The sequence below is a fragment of the Mus caroli genome, unplaced genomic scaffold (assembly GCF_978045245.1).
Source record: "Mus caroli unplaced genomic scaffold, Mus_caroli_1 scaffold_6, whole genome shotgun sequence".
NCBI classification, from domain to species: Eukaryota; Metazoa; Chordata; class Mammalia; order Rodentia; family Muridae; genus Mus; species Mus caroli.
The window spans coordinates 74,725,511-74,731,510 of record NW_028227261.1 but is presented as its reverse complement, the minus strand read 5'-3'; positions in this window follow the sequence as shown (position 1 = coordinate 74,731,510).

Sequence of the window (6,000 nt, the reverse complement as noted above, 5' to 3'; positions counted from 1 at the left end):
AAAATAAAAACTGTAGACAAACCAAAAGTAATTATATTCATTCTCCTTCTCAACTCTAGCATCTCCATTCTATTCATCCTCTTCCTTATTTGATCTCTCTCTCTCTTCTCTCTCTCTCTCTCTCTCTCCCCCTCTCTCATAATATTGAATGTAAAATTTAATAGAAAGAATGAATGAAAGGGCCAGAGGAAGGGGCAGAGTGTTCTGGAATGCTGTCTTAGACATGACCATCATCTCATAGGTCATTCCACTACTGAACTCTCACTTGTGGAGATTTGATTATCTCCACAAGTCCTATAAAAGACTTCATCCATTATCATTCTTTTGTCATGGAGAAAGGAAGGGCTCATAAAGCCATGCACCTCTCTGGGGATTTACAGTTATTCAGTAGCTTCTAGAGAAGGAAGAGGTATTTTCATCAGCTGTGTGATCAATGTTTAGGTGCTCTCTAGTCCTATAAATAAAGCTGGTCTCCTGCCTGAAAGATATGCTAAGGTAATGGTGGTAGAAGGCTTGTGGGAATCAAACAACTCAGATTTGAGTTAAGGACCACTCCACAAGATGGAACCCATACCTAACACTGCTTGGAGAACAAAGAACCAAAGACTAGATAGCCCAGGGACTTAAGGTAAACAAACCATTACTGTCTTAAAAAGAAACGTAGTGATGAAATGAATACTAATGATATTCTTCTATACTTTGATCAGTTCTTTGTTCAGTCATTGTACTAGCTGGTTTTGTGTCAACTTGACACAAGCTGGAATAATCACAGAGAAAAGAGCTTCCAGTGAGAAAATGCCTCATGAGATCCAGCTATAAGGCATTTTCTCAATTAGTGATCAAGAGGGGAGGGCCCTTGTGGGTGGTACCATCACTGGGCTGGTAGTCTTGGGTTCTATAAGAAAGCAAGCTGAGCAAGCCAGGGGAAGCAAACCAGTAAGAAACATTCTTTGGTGGTGAATAGCAATTTGGAAGTGTAAGCTAAATAAACCCTTTCCTCCCCAACTTGCTTCTTGGTCAAGATGTTTGTGCAGTAATAGAAATCCTGACTAAGACAGTCATCATCAAAGATGTTTCCTCCTGGACACACATGTGTGCAGCACGCAGGAACAAATACAGAGATCCATAACTAGACATTATGTGGAGAATGAGAGGAATTTAAATACTCTACCTAAATAGGAGGTCTCCATCAAATCCCTCCCCTCAGAGCTTGGATAACCCCTCAAAGGAGGAAGCATAAGGAACTCCACTCTTTCTCTGTCTGAAAATCTCGACTGTTTAGTACAGCAGTAACTTAACAGCTGCAGATAATACACTTCCAATCCCTAGTGGTTCCCTCACACCTGAGATACTGCAGAACACGATATGTACTGTTTATTACTGTGCTTGTACACCTGTGGCAAATTTTAGTTTATTAATGAAACACAATAAGCATATAAAGAGTGGGTAGACTGGAGTTGGAAAGAAACAGGAACAGGAGAAATCAGATTTGGAGAGAATGGACAGTACTGGGTAAGACAACTGGAATTCGGGGGTGCATTTCTGGGATGAAGTAGAAACCTAGTGCAATAGAAATGACAAGGAATCAATGAAGGTGACCCTAGCTAAATCTCCTAGTAATGAGGAGTACAAAGCCTGTTCTACTCATGCCCTGTAGCCAGGCAAAACTGCCAGTAGAGGGCTTGGAACATCAACCATCCACAAAATCCTTGGCCTACAATGTGTCTTGTATGCAAAATGTGCTGGGGTAAAGGTGGCACAGAAGTTGTAGAAATGACTAATCAATGACTGGCCCAGCTTGAGACCCATGTCTTGAGAGGAGCCTACCCTTGACATTGCATAAAGAGCCAGGAACCAGAGCCTGGATAGCCCAGAGACCTAGGATAGAACCAAACCCAACCAGGAGAAAAAAGTCAATAAAATGATCCCCAACAATATTCTGCTAAGCTCATAGACAAGAGCTAGAATAACTGTCATCAGAGAGGCTTCATCCAACAACTGATGGAAACAGATGCAGAGACCTCAGGCAATCCAACATAAGAGAAAACAAAGGATTGTAGGAGCCAGAGGGGTCAAGGACACCACAAGAAAATCCACATAATCAACTAACTGAGACTCACAGGGACTCATGGAGACTGAGATGACAATCCGCCTGCACAGGTCTGACCTATGCCCTCTGCAAATATGTGATAGTTGTATAGCTTTGTCATCTTGTGAGAATCCAAACAGTAGGATTCTCTCTCTCTGAAGGTTCTGCCTGCTTGAGGGAACCCCTTTCCTCCTAATGTGTTGCCTTGTCCAGCTTTAATATGAGTGGAGGTGCCTAGTCTTAGTTTATTTTTCATTGCCATGTTTCATTGATATGCCTGGGAGACTTGTTCTTTCTGAAGGGAAATGGAGGGGGAGTGGATAGGGATTAGGGAGAGGCAAGATGGCAAACAGGAACTAAAAGGAAAGGAAGGAGTGGAAACTGTTGGGATGTAATGCATGTAATTCTCCAATGTGAAAACCTATTATACTATAAACTAATTTAGAAAATAAAACTTAAAAAACAAAACAAAGCAAAAGCAATGATAATATAACCTGACAATATGGTCACTTGTATTGGCTCCAGAATAAATGATCTGATTACCTTTGAGGTGAGAGTTGTGGTTTGGCATCTGCAATATTTACAGCAGGTGTTGGTTGTCTATTCATTTGTTAATTGACGTTTGAGTAGCACCCACTTTGTAACTATTATGAGTGATACAACCATAAACATTATACCAAAATCTCTTCAAAACTCTGCATCTAATTCTCTTGATAAATTTTATGATAAACTATATTATAATTTCATTTTTTGAAAGAACTATATTTTCTAAAGAGTTCACATTCCCACAAACATTACATGGATTCCAATTTGTCCATATCCTTATTTGTTGTCTGCTATTTTGTAGACAATGGTCATCCTGAGTCCTCTCTTCTTACAGTCTTGATTTGCCTGTCCCTAATGATTATAAATAATGATTACTTTTTATGTGTCTTTTTATCACTTTTTTTGTCTTCTTCATAGAACCCTGTAAATGATTCCTTGTTAAAACCTTTAGTTTAGGTTGTCTCTGCTATCTTTTGGGTTTTAGATCTGTAGTGTTTCTCCTGGGCTCAGTAGGACCACTGCATCACAAAGCAACATTGCTATGGTGACCTTGTTCCAAAGCCCTGTCACTGAAATACACACAGAAATACAGAAGTAGTTCATTTTATCTTCTCTTTCCTTGTATATGTGTGCAAGGGTGTGTGTTTGTATGTATGAGTCCACATGTGTGCATTGGGGAGCAAAGTTGATTGCAGGAGTCATCCACTGCCCTTATTAACTGAGACAGTATCTCTCTATTGAACTCAGAGCTTGCCCATAGGACTACTCAGCTAGCTTGCTTGCTGTGGGACCTCCTGTTTCTCTGTCTTTGAACACTGGAAAGGCAAGGGTGTCCCCACACCCACCCAGCATTTATACAGGATCTGGAGATCCAAACTCTCATCACAATTGTTGCTTGTTGGTATCTACTTTTGTAGCTGAATCTTTTCCTTAGCTCCCCATGGCTATTTTAATGGCAATGAGTCTAGTTAATATTGATCTGTGTAAGGAGGATGTTAAAAGAAGCAACCTGACATCCCAGTTACCACTTTAATTTGCACTAACTATGAGCTACAATATGTAGAGAATGGAAGATTGCCTAGAGTTCAGGGTTAATACATTCCTCAGTGGCTAGCTGAATATCGGTTAGCCATGCTAGGTTGGGCCCTTTTGATAGCATAGCTGCCCAAGATCATCTAACTCTCCTGTAAGTAACAAGAGAGAAAGAGAATGAGAGAGGCGGAGTGGAGAGAAGGAAAGAAGTAAAAGAGGGAGGGAAGGAAGGAAAGACAGGAAGAAAAGAAGGAAAGGACACTAGTAAGCATGGCAGCCTAGAAGCTCACCAGGCAGTAAGTAAGGAAAACTCATAACACAACAAATGGCTGGGAGGAGGGAGATCAGACTAATGAGCGACTACTACAAGTCTTGACTACAGTACTGTCCACAGTACAAACAGTAATGGGTTCTACACATTTCATGCCAGTCTTAACTCCATCTGGGTATGCAACTCTCTTCCAGGATGTCTAGTTTTGGTTTTTTTTTTTTTTCTTGCCTTCACTTACCTTCTGTGACTTGGGGCTCATTGTCTCATTAAAGTTTTTCTCTCCTAAACCTACTAAACTCAAACTGTCTTCTTTCTAAATCCCAAGACTCTCTTATGATTATCACAGACAGTGCTTTTACATTAGTTTTAGAAAAACATAAGAAATCTGCAACAATTTTAAAAGACATAATTAAGAACACGTACTTGAGAAAATCAATCTTACAAAAATCACAGTATATAATAAGCAAATTACATTCTTCTCTTAATTTCCAAGCTAACTTTGCTTTTTTAGGAATGGAGCTATAGTGAGACGCATTGTTCTTTCTTCTTTATCTTGCTTGCTCTGTGTTTGTAAGATTTATTTTGGAAATCTGATTTTATGAAGAAATTTTCTAGCTATGTAAAAAAGGTTTTATAGTTTCAACAGATTTTAAGATAAGTCTTAATTTATTAGCATCCTGTGTGTCATATTTAAAAATAGCAAACCGATGATGGAATTATTCAATAATTTCTATTGAAAGGCTTAGAAAGTGATGATACAGCAGTTTCATATAATACCTTTTATAAATTGTGAGCATCAACCATTTCATAGATGTGAACTGTTCTTATCTATCAAAAGGAAGCCTCATTCCCTCCACATTCAAATCTTCTACTGACTGATGCCAGAGTATAATCTTCTCTCTCATCATATTACTATTTTGTTTGCTATATTCATGTTAGAGTAAAATCACCAGGTATCTCAGAAAGAATATAATATGCTATTTCACTAAGTCACTTGTAATCCTATATAAGAAAATACCCTAACAGTTAATTTCAAAATGTTCAAAATTAATGATGTTGTTGTTGATGATGATGATGGTGACGACAATGATGATAAACAAGGACCACTAGCTAAAAGGACACACAAGTTTTTGAAAGATACTTGTGAGTCAATGTGTGTGACCTTAGCTGAAAAGCATAACAGTGGGGGCTATGAATCCTGAAGAGGTCACCTCTTGTAGCCAGGCAGGAACCCCAGTGAAGAAATAAGGACACCAACCCACCCACAAAACTTTTGACCCAATATTTGCCTTGTATTCAAGAAATGCAGGGACAAAGAGCACTCTTTCTGACATTTCTAATGGGACACCTACATTTTTCATAAACCTTTTTACTGCTGAATTATTTCTAAATAAAAATCTGATATATTACTAAATTAGAAGTGTGATTATTTTTCCAGTTCTAGGATCTGCTATCAGTCTCTGTGTTTCCTGGCAAAGCAGCTATTTCTAAGAGATAATGGTGTCTCACAGAAGACTCTTGAAAATTGTATAGACTCGCGGAAATGGCTTGAGCCAGCTTTCTTTCCATCATCTTCTGCTTGCCCAGGGCTTGCTGAGGGCCTCACTCCTGATGTGATGATTCTTGATAAAGGTCATTATTGTGACATGATTGTTGTTACATGCTACCTTCTCCTTGATGACAACCCCAGTACCCATCACCCTCATGCATTCAGGAAATAGAAATGCAAGCATAGCATCTGGTCTTGACACAGTAGCACTGTTCTCCAGCCACCAATACTAAATTTCTCTTTCTCCTAATGTAGTTCCATCCATTTACCTGTAAGCTTCATGAACCAGATTTTCATTGCTGATTTGCCAGTTGAAGGACATCTTGCCCTAACCTTAGCTGATGAACTACAGGCAGATGTTGGATGCTATGGAAGGAAATGTTACCTTTCTTTAGGAATGTAGTCACTGATAGGTTCCCTGGACTCAAATGAACAGTTCTCTCATCTGTGTGAACAAGGGCAGCATTAGTGGGAGATAATAAGTTAAAAATATAATAACTTAGTTAATTATAA